Source organism: Pleuronectes platessa, chromosome 9 (genome assembly GCF_947347685.1).
Source record: "Pleuronectes platessa chromosome 9, fPlePla1.1, whole genome shotgun sequence".
Lineage (NCBI taxonomy): Eukaryota > Metazoa > Chordata > Actinopteri > Pleuronectiformes > Pleuronectidae > Pleuronectes > Pleuronectes platessa.
Window position 1 is genome coordinate 19807274 of NC_070634.1, and position 15026 is coordinate 19822299.

Genomic DNA, 15026 nt, shown 5'->3' on the forward strand with positions numbered 1-15026 from the left:
TCCATCCATCTTTCCCTCTATTCTGACCCGTTTCCCTGTACCTGCTGAAGAGAAGCATCCCCACAGCATGATGCTACCACCACCATGTTTCACTGTTGGGATGGTGTGCTCAGGGTGATGGGCAGTGTTGGGTTTTCGCCACACATAGCGTTTTGCATTGAGGCCAAAAAGTTCAATTTTGGTCTCATCTGACCAGAGCACCTTCTTCCACATGTTTGCTGTGTCTCCCACATTGCTTCTGGCAAACTCCAAACGGGATTTTTTATGGATCCCTTTCAACAATGGCTTTCTTCTTGCCACTCTTCCATAAAGGCCAGATTTGTGGAGTAGACGACTAATAGTTGTCCTGTGGACAGATTCTCCCACCTCAGCTGTGGATCTCTGCAACTCCTCCAGAGTAACCATGGGCCTCCTGGTTGCTTCTCTGATTAATTTTCTCCTTGTCCGACTCTTCAGTTTGGGTGGACGGCCTCCTCTTGGTAGGTTTGCGGTTGTGCCATATTCTTTCCATTTTCTTATGATGGATTTTATGGTGCTCAGAGAGATGTTCAAAGCTCTGGATATTTTTTTATAACCTAACCCTGCTTCATATTTCTCCACAACTTTATCCCTGACCTGTTTGGTGAGCTCCTTGGTCTTCATGATGCTGTTTGTTCAGTAATGATCTCCAACAAACTCTGAGTCCGTCACAGAACAGGTGTATTTATACTGAGATTAAATTGCAGACAGGTGGACCCTATTTACTAATTATGTGACTTGCAAATGTGACTTGTGAATGCAATTGGTCGCACCAGATCTTTGTTAGGGGTTTCACAGTAAAGGGGGTGAATACATATGCACTCAACACTTTTCAGATTTTTATTTGTAAATAATTGTGAAATCCATGTAATATTTCCCCCCACTTCCAAATGATGCACTATTTTGTGTTGGTCCATTACATAAACTCACGATGAAATAAATTTTAATCTGTGGTTATACCATGACAAAATGTAGAAAAGTCCAAAGGGGGTGAATACTTATGCAAGGCACTGTAGATAGATAGATAGATAGATAGATAGATGGATAGATGGATAGATATAATAGACACGAGCAGATAATAATGCTTCCCTTTTTTGCAAGCTGACCTTCAATGACTGGTCGCAGACTTGCTCAGTTCCGGCCATGCAGCGCAAAACCCCGGTGGATCCACTAATGATCCAGCTAATCAGGTTAAGAAATGTTTAATAAGCACTTTAATTTATTCAAATATTCAACGCACATTCCTCATTTCAGTCGAAATAATGAGAGACAAGGAGCGAGCGGCAGAGCGGCAGGGACGGAGGCTTATGGACGCCGTGAGAGAGGGAGAGCGGCAAAAGAAAAGAGGAAGAGAATGAATCAGAGGACAAAATGTAATTTGTCGGCCTATTCAGACAGCCAGTCCCTGAAATGAGAATTAACAGAGAACGTAGGAGACTGCTCTTTAATTGGACAAGGCCGCTCTTTTGACATTTTCAAGCCAAACTTCGGCGACGGCGAAGGGAGAGGAAATGTGTCTCAACTACAAATGATTCTCTCCGGCACCCGCGCTGATGAGCAGATTCAAGAAGCAATATTCTTTTTTTTTTTCTTTTTCAAATCCTCCAACCACATTTGCATTATCTTTCATCTCGACTGGTCTGTCCGTTGAAATAATGCTGACGAGACTCGCAGCTCCCACTCGAGGATGAGTAGGAATAAAGCGCACACGGAGCATGCTCATTCCTAATTTCACTTCCATTTGAACTCGGGGGCGGCACCATTTAACTTCTTAAAGATTCCTAAAAGTGTCAGCCCCGGTGCTTGGGACTACACCGCTGTTGCAGCTCAATAGGAAACCAGATGACACTTTTAATTTTTTTTTGGAAAGCTTAATAAACCGTTGGCAACCGTCGAGTCGAGATGATATTTTTTCCGAAGGGGTTTAACTTTTTGTTTTGAGCATCTGCTTGCTTTTTTTTTTCTTGCAGGCTTGGAGTTTGTCACATGCACCCAATTAAAAAATATATACTCTACAGTTTTTTACACAGCATGGAACTAACATCAAACAGCTGAACCTGATGCACAGTAAGCTGCATGTGGAACTGAGGCTTCAAACGACCGAGTTCTAAAGTGTGGTATGCAACATGTTTAAGCCGCTTTCAAAACCTGTTAAAGAGCATCCAGGTTACATGGTGAGACCGCCTCTGAGCAAGGCACTGCACCCCTTACTACTCAAAAGGAGCTATAGCTGCCAACGGTTGTATGGGCAGCTCTTTGAACAATATATAATGCATTTGTTGAAGTCGTGCAATAGTAAAAAAAAAGATTAAAAAAAGACACACAATGCAGACTCAGCAGAGAGCCGGGACAAATTAAGGTTCGGAGAAAAATATACACACACACACACACAAACACACACACACACACATATACACATATAGAGTAGGGTTGTCACAGAGGGAATATTTCCTGTTGTCAAGAGAACCTGAAACACAACTAATGGGTCTCATTTGGACTTTATGAGTGTGCCAAATGACCTGCTGGAAAACAGTGAGCAGCACAGACTCAGAGGGCCAGAGTTTGCATGCTAACTTTCATTTTTTTTCCATTTTCCATGTTTCTGATGAGTGAATGTGTTTTTATTTGTGTCATTTTCTGTCCCTGTGTAGCACAGTTTCAAGTGACCATCTACTCTCGGTCACATTTCTAGTTTTTTGTCACATTTTATTTTGACGGGGCTCTCTTTCTGCCCAGAAGTGAAGCCAAATCATCTTGATCACTACAACCACCCATCCACAAAAACCTGTTCAGTTTGTGGTCAGAAACAGCAGATACAACATTTATAAAGGTTTTGATCTGGAGTGAACCAGCGGAACACAGAGGCTGACACACAATTTCAAGTTCACAATCTGAGCATATATCTCAGAGTGATCTTGGAAAGCGGGCTGATGAATAACACAGATGAATTCTCACACCAGCGGGGAACCGGGGGTTCCGGGTCAGTTGAGAGGAGATAGAAGCTGGTTTTCACCTGGAACTGTTGACATTTGCAGAGTTTGCATGTGAAGAGATTGACTGGCTCACAATAACAGGAACATTTCAGGAACACTGGCATCAGCCCTTACTACCAGAAGCCCTTGAATCCCCTTCTCTTTCCAAGTTGACATCTTTGTTGGCGTCTTGTGTGTGTATGGCTCCACTCTTGGTGTCCGTCCTGTGTTAGAGACATCTTTGTGCCCACTTGCTCATTGTGAATCTTCTGTACATTTTCCTGCTGCAATCTCACACGGACTAGTGCAGACATTTTACCAGGGAGTGGTCCGTGCATGTCTGATAGGAACCAGAGAGTGCAGGGGGAGTGTAGCTGAAGAACTGGCTGAGCGTGGCAGAGGAGCAAAGGGCAAACATGTGATCCTGAGCAGAGAAGAGACGATGATAAGATTCAGGCGAGCAGGCGAAAAGAAAACACGTCTTTTCAAAACTCAGACTCGTTAGACCTAGGCGATGATACTAGAAGGTATATGATGACCTGTCAGTGGTGGAGCTGGTCCTTGTATATCAGGTGAGTTTGGGTTGATGAATGAGGACGTGGTTCGTGAGAGAGTTGGCGGGAGATGAGGGAACAGGAGGCCACACCCAGCCAGCAAGAGAAGCAAAACGAGGATAGGGAAGGAATGCACAGGCAGGAGATCCAGGAAGTCATAAAAAGAAAATACACAATCATAATCCTATTAACATTAATATGAAAACATTAGCAAAGTAGTGGTGGTTGCCTACTGTGCGTCTCTCAGCAGCACAGACTTGTGGAGAGCAGCGCGGAGCGAGAGACAGTTTGTTTGTTTCAGTAGCAAAAACACTTGTGTACTTTATTGCTGCTGCACAGAGAGAAGCCATTTAACTAATTCACCTCCCATGTGGAATACATACACATTTGTGTCCCTGTTTTTACTGCAGTACATTAGTTAACTTTTCCAAGATTGTCTTTGTTCTTCAAAGGTGAGAAAAGCCAAGTTCCTTGTGTTTACCTCATAAAGAGAAGTGACCGGGACTCCTGTCGCAAGCACATACGCTCAAGTAAACACATATTATATATAATAATCTGATAATGACAAAATGAAACCTCCACAGGGTTGTCGAAACCAAACATCACAGCCCAACAGGCAGGGCACGAGGATGTGTGTTTGACATTTACACATGCATGTAATTTCATACGCACACATACACCACATAACATTACAGCTGTATACATATCCAGCCTTGTGAAGAGGTAAGTTAAGGTCGAGTTATTTAAGGTGAGATGCAAGAAACACTCCCACGCGTACACTCCAAACTTAGAATTTATAATATACTATGTATTATCTAAATTGTTTATTAATTTCTCAGCTCACACAATGATTATAATAAGGTCTCGCTGGTCAAGGTATATTGATATATTGCAGTATTAGTTAAAAAATTGTTTATACTGACTATACTTTTCTATCTTGTGGGAGTTAAAACAATATAATGAATGTAACAGAGTTGTTCCATATGTACACTGGACAGAGAATAACAGTAATTTGAACTTGATTGGATTTAATATGTTCTCAATGACGCTTTGCAAGACTGAGGTTCGCTGGAGAACTGTCGGCACAGCTTTAAACCAGGTGGTTGTTCTTGTCTCTATTCTCAGTACGTTACTTAAAAACCATGCGTATGGTTTCATAGCCATGTTGGTATCTGCAAATTTGAATTGCAACCTGTTTGGGATTCTCTGTTGTTTATTGTATGAGTACAGAAGGTAGGCTACATCTTTGAACATTTACGATTCCAACTGGGTAACGGAGGCTTGTTAAGAAACAGATCTGTTACCGTGGGGTCACTAGTCTGAATCTCTTGACTACAGACTCTCTCTCCATGAACAATTCTCCGTCAAGGTGCCCTTATGCAAAAATATGATATCACCGTTTCGGACAGCGGACCCGTGGCCAACAGCAGAAGACAGGGCTGTAACAGTCAGGTCCCAGAGGGGCTTGTCGGTACCTGGATGTGAGGAGCAGCGGTGATGAAAAAGGACACCAGGTCCTTTCTGGCGTAAACAAAGGGGAAAGAAAGGTTTATGGTGATTTTGAACAGTGGACCAGAGCAAAATACATTTCAGCCCAGTGCAACACAGCGATATCCAAACTCTGGTCTCATGTGATCATGCACATTATCTGAAAATCTTGCATGATTACAGGTTAGTGTCCAGTATTAACCAAGTATGGTCCTTTTTGGTGTATTTTTTTAACTTGAAATAGTCATGAGCAACTAATGCTATCAACCAATCACTGTAGAATCTACAGTGTAGATTATACTGGTTTAAGCTATACGACACTCCGCCAGAAGATGTCCTGTGTCCTAGATCCCAGTTTGGGCCTCTTGCCTCCTCAGATGAAATACCAGCATCGCCAGCAGGACTTCACACTGTCCCACCGACACACAAAATATGTTTCCAGAACCGACCGGGGCTGTGGTCCAGATCCAGCTCCCGTGCGAAGCGGTGGAGCTTTTCTTCCCTTTCTTTATATTGTGAAACAGGAAATCTCTTATTTTGTGAATCGAGGAGGTCAAGGTGATGTTCACTGGATAATATCAATGTTTCCTCTGAGGAGTGAGCTGACTCGAAGATATTCAAGCTTTTATTACCACCGCCAAGGAAGTTCTGTTATCATCCATGTCTGTTGGTTTGTCAGATTGTTTGTTTGATGAGCAGGATTACGCAAACATGATCAAAAGGATTTTCCGTTCAAAGACAGAAGCACAGAATATGGGACAATAACAAACCCATGAAATGTTGTATTTTTATTTTCATTCTTTTTTGTTGTAATGAATGGATCGTGATACAAAGAAAAGACTGAAATATAGGGAACTGATGTCTATGGATGTTTGAAGTTCTGTGCAGCTTCACTGAATTAAAGGGTTTGTTGGGGCTTGGTGGAGGTTTGTGTCTCTAATAAATATAAAAAGACAGATGACAAATCTCCTTCCGATCATTTGTCACCCCTGATACTTTGTTACTATGTAAATCTCCAGTTCATGAACACTGATCCACTGGTTTTTGTCTCTCCACTAGTTCAGTGTTAGAGTGACACAACTACACACATGTCGTGTGATGAGACAATATTTGCGTCTCAGTCAGAAGTTCTTCTGTTTAATTGAATCAGATCTGTGAACATGCAGCCGTGTCTGATACCCTCTCTCTTTATGCAATGATCCCAGCCTCTGTGTAGCTTCCCTCTTCTCCCACATCGAGCCGACTCTGCGTCTCTTTCCTCTCGCTTCCAATTTGCTCTAACTTTTACTAAATCTGGATGCATTGAAAAGAAAATGAAAGCATTAGATTTTTTACATGAACAAAAGCTTATTTTTTAAGACATTTATCTATTTTGACTATTTTACAGTTTTATATTTATTTATTTTCCAGGAAAACAATCCTCTCTTGAACAAACAATTTTTTTTTATGCTTCTCGCAAAACTGGAATTTCTTTAAAGCAGGAGACCTGAATATTTAGAATAAGAACTCAGGTTTTCATATGATTTCTCTTAGATTACTTCAAAGTGGAGCATGCTGGTGTCTTGGCATCCTCGAAGACTGCACAACTTGTGCATTCCAAGTGATGGCATAATTCACTTTGCTGGAACATAAACAAGTAGAATGAGGAAAACTGTTGGTTTCAATCTAAAAACTAAATCTTCTGCCGTGTGCAGAGAGAGCGTGGATCCCTGTCACATAGGGACAGTTATCCTGCTACTTTTAGCAAAACGTTCAGAAATATAGTGCATTTGCTAAATGTAGATATTTCATTAAATTGGACTTGAGGAGGTTTATTACATTGTCATGATTAGGTGTACTTTTATACAAAGTAGATGCTTTTAATAACTATTTACTAACTGACTGCCCAGAGACTGTGACGGCAATTTTTCTGAAGTGAGCCGTTGCTTTTATTTTCTTTTAATTGTCAATTTGATTAATTTAATTGCATATCTTTATTTCCTTATTAACTTTGATGGCATTACCATAAACAACTTTATGTGATAAGTAATTAGATCCCCAAATAGGTAAGTAACACCCTCGTCTTAATTGCAGCCTTTGCTAATGTTTTGACAAGTCATTAATGAGTACTTCTATTTAGGAACACTGAATTCTCTTGGCCAATACAGTTTGAACTGCACTGAGTCAGACGAGCTCTTTGCAAGAAGCTGCCATGAGGGGGAATTCAAAATATAGATTCTTGTGATTGTGAACTTAAACAAGTTGAGGGAACAACTCCAGCTGATTTCTGTTAAGAAACTTTCCTCATACTTTGTCTTGACATTGACGTAAAGTGCATTAGGTACATGGTTTTGTATTTATATAGCGCTTTTCTAGTTTTGATGACCACTCAAAGCTCTTTACAGTACAGTTTTACACTCACCCATTCACACACACATTCATACAGTGCATCTATTAGCAGCACTTTGTTGTTCTACGAGGGGCAATTCGGGTTTCAGCATCTTGCCCAAGGACACTTCGGCATGCAGATGGGGAAGACTGTTGATCGAACTGCCGACCTTCAGGTTGGAGGACGACCGCTCCACCCCTCAGCCATAGCCGCCCCAGATACTTTTATGTTGCTGTGATGTATATATTTGACTAATTTAACATTTCTGACTAATATAAGTCTCCAAGTACATGCTAAACCTATTCCTACAATTAATTATTAATTCACTGGGCACTAGAAACACGTGTACTCCCACTTATTCGTACAATTATCCAATCAGCCAATCATGTGGCAGCAGTGCTATGGGTAAAATCTTGCAGATCTTGATCTTCAGAGAATGTTCTGATCAGGAAAAAGGATGATCTCAGTGATTTGATGTGATTGTGACGGGCACGTTGGTTTGAGTTTTTTCTGAAATTGCTGATCTCCTCGAACAACACTCTCCAGTATGAAAAACAAAAAGAAACATCCAGTGAGCGGCACGTCTGCAGACTGAAGCGCTGAAGTAAGGTCAGAGTATAATGGCCAGACTGGAGTAACCTAGCAGAAAGGGCACGTCAAGTTAGGTAACCCCTCCTTACTCCTGTGGTGACCTGAAAACCCACCTCAGAATGCAGCTCATGTTGAACCTTGAGATGGACGTACGATACCAGAATGAGAGGACATCATGTCTCACTCCTGTCAGCCGTCAACGGAGATCTGAGGCTGCAGTGGACACAGACTTGCAAATGCTGCAACCTTAAAGAAGAGTAACCTGGTCTGATGAAGCTCAAATTCTGCTGAGTCAAGTAGATAGAAAAGTCAGAGTTTAATATGAACAGGATGACTCTATGGACTCACCCTGACCTGTGTGCACAATCCATGGTGGTAATGGTGGTTTTATAGTTTGGGGAAAGTTTCCTCTACAAACTTGAGCCTCCTAACACCAAGCAATCATTAGACATGTTTACACGTTCCAATCATTCTAACAGATTTCCTGAATAGCCTAACCCAAATGAGGTGATAGTCAGACAAAGCAATGATCAAAACAAGACATGTGGAGTGTTCTGACCTTGGTTACATCACGTAGACACGTTTATGTGTTAATGGAATTTGCACAGTTACCAACCTGATGACCATGCCCTTGGATCTGGTGTAAACAAGACTTAATGTTGACATAAGTCATACTCGAACTTTGCTCTGTAGCATATCAATGCAATTCTGTTAGAAACTCATGTAAGAACATAATAGAAGCAATATTCTATCGACAGTCAGGATGCTGCCGTCTATGTAAAGACTGTTTAAATGCTGCATCCTATATAAATAATGTTTTTGACTCATCTCTTCATGGTCACGATTTTCTCACCCTTCCAATGAACTCTCACATCTTGATAATAAACCAGGTCTCAAGCTGTTTCTGTGAACATGTCATCGTCGCCGTGATCATCGTCAGAATTTCAAAGGAATGTTTTCGACATCTTCTGCAATGAATGCCTTCGAGATCTCAGACAGTTTCAGAGAAAAGGCAGGTTCCACGTATTAGTCGTAATAAATACATAATAATTACTCATAAAGCACTTGGTGGGTGTATTTTTAGTCAGTTATGATCAATCGATAAACTTTTCATCTGACAACAATTTCTGACTGGGACTTTTTCCTCTCAACTCATTTAAACTCATAAACAGTTGTTTTCCCTCTGAACCCACATGGTGTCTCTCCGTCTTCCTTCCACTTGCTCTGCAGACTTTGTGTTCAGAGTCCAGTGAACACAGGTTCAACAGGAGGCAGCAGCTTGCAGCAACTGACAGTGCAGCACCAAACAACCGCCCTACCTTCTGTTGCAATGAGTCGCCTGCCTCTTCTGGGCTGTGCTACAAAGTGCTACCAACTCCCACAGCAGCCGGCCGAGGAGGACAGGCGTATAAACATTGATTCACCGCGATTTACACACATTCACACGTAGAGAACTGGTGGGTACACGTTCACAGTGGAGGGTGCTGTGTCTGCAGCAGCACGCACATCAGCTCGGGTTATCATTTTTTTAAAATAAAACTCCACACACAGAGAAACACACACACACACACAAACTTACTCACACAATTGCTGTCACTTATGCACTGATGCACCCATTTGTCTGCGGGGTAATGTAGCACATTCCAGCTCTGTGCCGGAATACTCCTGCTTCCCCTTAATTTGCATGTTGGATACAAGCACCTGTCCATTTGTGTATCGTCATATTAGAATCACTGTAGAGCAAGGGAAGAAATCAAATTCAGGTCGGACTGCTCTACTTCTCACGTTAGGTGTAATTTAGTGTCAAGTGGAAGGGGAATAAACCTCCCGACTCCAGATTTGTTAACACCACTCAGACATGGACCCCCCAGCGAGGCTCTTTCTAGTTTCTTCAGATGACGGGCAGCTATTTGCACACAATCATGCTGTCCTTGTATTGTATCAGTGTCTAACCGAATATCAGCACCTTTATTCATGGGACCTGCAAAAGGCAAATAGGCAATGGCCTGGGGATTTAGAAGGGACCACTGAGAATGGAGTCTGCATCTTCCCTATGGTTGGAAACGACCCATTCCACTGGCCTTCTGCTGAAAACATCAGTATTTAGAAGTTTGGTTAAAAAATAGAATGTCAAAATACTATTACTATTATATGCACAGAATGCACTTTGTTACCTACATCAGGGTGGTGATCTTTTCACCCCCTAACCATTTGTTTGTCATATTTTGCTGGGAGGATGTTTAATGGATCAGGGAAGCAATCCATCAAATTTTGTTGCGGATCTGAATCAGGTGGCGAATTAAGGAATTTCTTTCTTTCTATAACTTTGCAAACCTTTTCAACAATTTCCCTGTAAAAGTGGATCTTGACTTTTCTACTGTGACCTCAATTAAGACCAGCAACCAGATGACAAAAACTCTGAAAGGGTAATTTCGCTTAATGAATTAAAACAGCTCCAGTTTAACTGCTTGACTTATAGCTTGATTGACTTATTGTGTGTGTGTGTGAACAGCCCAGACAGATGTGGTCTGACATTTTACCACAGCACAAAGCCTCAGTGCCTGGTCTCACTGCACAGTGCCACAGTGAAATTCATTCACACGTCCTTGCAAAATATGCGGTGAAGAAAATATGGTGACCTTGTATCTATCATCATACAGTATTTCAAAATCATCTGAAATGCCAAGGCCACGTTCAGACTGACGGAGGTGCAGCCTTCTCATTTATCTGAATGAAGTAACCTTGCTGCCCTACAAACAGCTGGCAAAGCAATGGCCAATGAATACAGAACATGAAAGCTTGGATTTAATGTATTCAAACAGTCCTCAATCATCAGTACATAGTATAGAAGTATAATAAACCTTCAGGCTCTGTACTGTCCACTAGTAAACCCTCAGGCTCGTAGACTTCCTGCATCACATGTCATCATCTCACTAACTCAAGGTACAAGACCCCACCCAACATTTGGCTGTTTTTGGTGTGAACACCAGCTGATTATGTGTCTCCTTCAAAGGTCGGCACTCCCCTAACAGTTTAATTTGTCGGTGAATTTGTGTCCTCAGAAGTTTAACGAAGTCTATGTGCAAATGCCACAAACTATTATTTTGCCTCGGCGAGCCAATCCAGAGCCAATGGTTGTGGCACTTACATTGAAATGAAGTCATTTCAGTCTGACATGCTGCGGCTAAATACACATTTGACCAAGCTCTGTGGTTGGGGGGGGGGGTGAATGGCACCGGGCCTGGATGCCTCGCATTGAGCCGGCGCGCTCATTCAAACGAGGGGCCGTATCGATAACAGTTAAGTGGTTGGTGATAGAGGTACTATCCCCAACAGGATCACTGCAACATAAACCTAATCTCTGGTTTACTGCTCTTCCAGCTGTAATGAGATGAGCATCAAGTGCACATGTTTCCAGCACCTGAACGGATCACTGAACAGCACCGCTGCTCCGCCAAGCTGAGCCAAACTCTCAGCACACGGGTCACATGCCAATACTACTTCACGCCGTCAGTCAGCGGAAGCCCCGGAGGAAAACGTACATTGTCACCACCCACACTGTTAAGTGTTTGCTGAACTGTGTCACAGCAAGTTAAACACTGAAAACAATTCATTTGTCTACAGTGGATTAAAGCTCCAATTACGCTCATTGTGATGGTGGCAGCGTTGTGGTTTGCTTGGCGATGTATAGAGGCCCTGAGTGGGCAGGGCACGGTGATCACAGCCAGCATCAGCCTTGGTTCTGTTTCCAGCCGGTTTGTATCAGATTCGACTCGCAATGAATTTTCCATCTCAGTTATTTCATTTTTTTTTTGGGACTATCGATGTAGCTAGAAGAATTTTAGGCCTGAGTCGTGAAATGATTTATTCAACAGGATGTCTGATGATATTAGAACCACCCCCCCCCCCCCCCCCGTCTTCCAATCATTATCATTCCTGTCTTACTCATTGGTTGTCAGTTTGGCTGAATGCACTTACATAAGAATCTGGCCATCATTCTGTTAGTCAGGTTACTCCTTGTGTCACAATGGATTACAGGAGGTTGTGTTCACGCCTGAATTTCTTTGTTTGTGTGTCAGCAGGATTCCACAAGAACTGCTGAACTGATCTGCACCAAACTGTTTGGAGGGAAAGGGGCTCAACACAGTGAAATATAATATTTTTTATCAATATTTCAGGAAATAATAAACTGAATTGGATGAATCATCATCAATGAGACACTTATTGTGTTGATATCTGGGACTTCAAACAATTTGATGTCGATGATCAGACTACTTCACTTTTTCTTTCACTCAGACATGATGGAAGCACCTATTGTACTACTTGAGTGCCATTCCAGCTGAGAGTCGTTGGCAAGCAGCAGCTGTAAATACCTGACGCTAGCAGCACATATGACTCAATGTATATATAGATATTTATAATAATACACTTGACTGATATGTTCGTGTTTGGTTTTCTGCGGTTGTCATAGCACCGAATCTTGTTAAGAGCCAATCTTGGTTAACACTCTATTGAAGTCTTGTTATATCTCGATGAATGTACATTTTTTTTTTACATGCATTAACTATATCTTCCCTGTCGTGGTTTTATAATGAACCCTGAACTCTTCGGTTGTATGCTAGCCATCGATTAATGCCTAGTGTGTGGATGGGTGGTATCACCTGGCCTTTGATGCTCCTGTTTGTCCCTGCGACGGTCCTCCATTCGGCCTGGTTGATCCCAGCAGGTCCCCTGTTGATGTGTCCGAGCCGAATGACAGGCCCGTTGAGGTGAGCGCCCGCCTGTCCTCTCCTTTCAGCTCGCCGATTCATTCGCGGACGCTCGGATCCCCTGTGGTCACCGGCGGTTCTTCTTGCCAGGGTTCGCACTGACGCTCGAGAAAAGATGACCTGGCACATTCCCCGTCTCAGTGAAACATCAGCTGCACTCACAGCTGGAACATGCGGCCGGTGTCTCTCATCATCCCATTCATCTGCGTGGCTCTTTGTTGTTTGAAGCAAAAGCATCAAAATTGCACACTGCTGCAAACGAGGTGCTGGAGCACGGGGTTGTTTTGTGGAAGCATAATAAGGAAACGACTCTGACAATGGGCTGGAGCCTATACATCACTTTAGCAGCACAGATTCCTCTCCTCACTCTACAAATTAAGTTCTCTTTTGGAATAATGGCTCCACCGTGTGCACTCTCACTCAGCAATACTTCTTTGTTTCAGCCAACACAGGAGTCATGGCATGAATGCTGCTGAGGAGCATCCAATTATACTCGCCTAATGAGAAACACTTATAAGAATGAGCTTCTTATAGGGACTTCGTAAACATAGAGTTCATGTTGAATTAATGAGTTCATGTGGAATTAATGAATATTTCTAATCTATCACATCATGGTTTATCGGCTCTTTATCAAATCTTAATAATAGATTAGTACCTAATTGGAATTAATAGAATGTTTGAGATAATACATAGATTGGAAAAAATTATCCGAAGTCTGAGTTGAGGGGTGAGAGTTTTTGTCTTTATATTAATTACAAATGACCACGTTTTCCTGTATGTGTATTTATAAGCATTTGATTTAATCTTTCCTGAACGCTGTATATTGGTTGTGAAACTTACACATTGTGAATAACTTTCCGTTTGCTTGTGTTTCTGTCTTTGCCATAGCTGTAAACTCTGTCTTGTAATGTCACGGACTGACTGGCCCAGAGGGCTCTGGGTAATATTATTCATTCTACCTACTCATGCCATGACATTTACCCGAGAACACCCCAGAGTTTCACTTTGTACTTTGGCCAACAGACACAATTCATCCACAACAGTTGATTAAATAACAAGACATGCAAATAAAATGTGAACACAGCATTTCAACAGTTTCATGTTTGCTTTGCTCAACTCCCAACATCTACAGTTCTCGTGAGGTTTGATCCAGGCGTGCCGACAGAAAAATCATGGAAGCTCTAAATGTGGTGATAAAATGTGATGTTTTAGAACCTGTTTTCTGAGAACAGCAGCAGAAACCCACTAAACGTACAGTATAATATGAGCAGAATACTCCAGTATCATGTTTAACTTATGAAAGAGGAGCAGAGAGGAATCCACAGAAGCAGAGTGGAACTTGTGCTTTCTATAAAGTGTAGAATACATTAAGCTTGAAGTAAATGATTGTTGGCACTGTTACTTTGCTCTGACAATAGACATTACACATTAAAGAGCTTTGCAGAAGCAATCTCAAAACACCCAACTGGCCACGTTGGGAGACCTTGTCGGTAATTTCATTTCAACGATTTGGTTCAAATTCCTGTGTCGGCTGCTGCAAAAAGCAGAGGAGTGAGAAATTATTCTGTTAAACTTTAAAAGCTCCAGTATCTCGAACGCATTTTTATGTCGTTTCCTTGAAACACGGGACAATACCACCGCGTTTTCAGATTGAGCAGGCCGCTGTGGTTTAGAAATATCGACTGTCGGGTCTCAGCTTCTTTTACAATGCATAGTTTTGGAATGAGGCACTTGGTTTAATTTAGTTATTCACCGGGTTATTTTGGCCCACTGCTTGCCTCGCAGGGCCACATGAGGCTGTATTGTGGGCAGAACAATGTGATGACAGGGCTGTCCTTTGGGAACATCTAATTAGTTCCACTAGGGGAGCAAAGCAGCACTGCTCCGTGCCCTGATATTTGGCTTGTGCACTCAGCGGAAAGATAGCCACAGGGCCCACTTTAATTGCAAAAAATGCCACCAGAATGTGTGTCTGCAACTTCACCTGTCCCTGATCATGAGACCGCGAGGGAGCGCCCATCCTTCCTGCGTGTGCGTCAACACACTTATCATCGGAGTGCACTCGTGTGTGCAAATGTGGAACCTCAGTCTGTATAAATATGCACCTCCGAGTGAGTGGATGTGCCTGTGCTAGGCGTCCACTCACACTCATCAGGGTTTGCTTATTTATTTGCTGCATGGTTCCCACAACTCAGTACAACACTAGTCAGAGGAGATTAGCAGTGAACTGGATTCAGCTTGCTCAAAGTGACACTTCAGGTCGTCT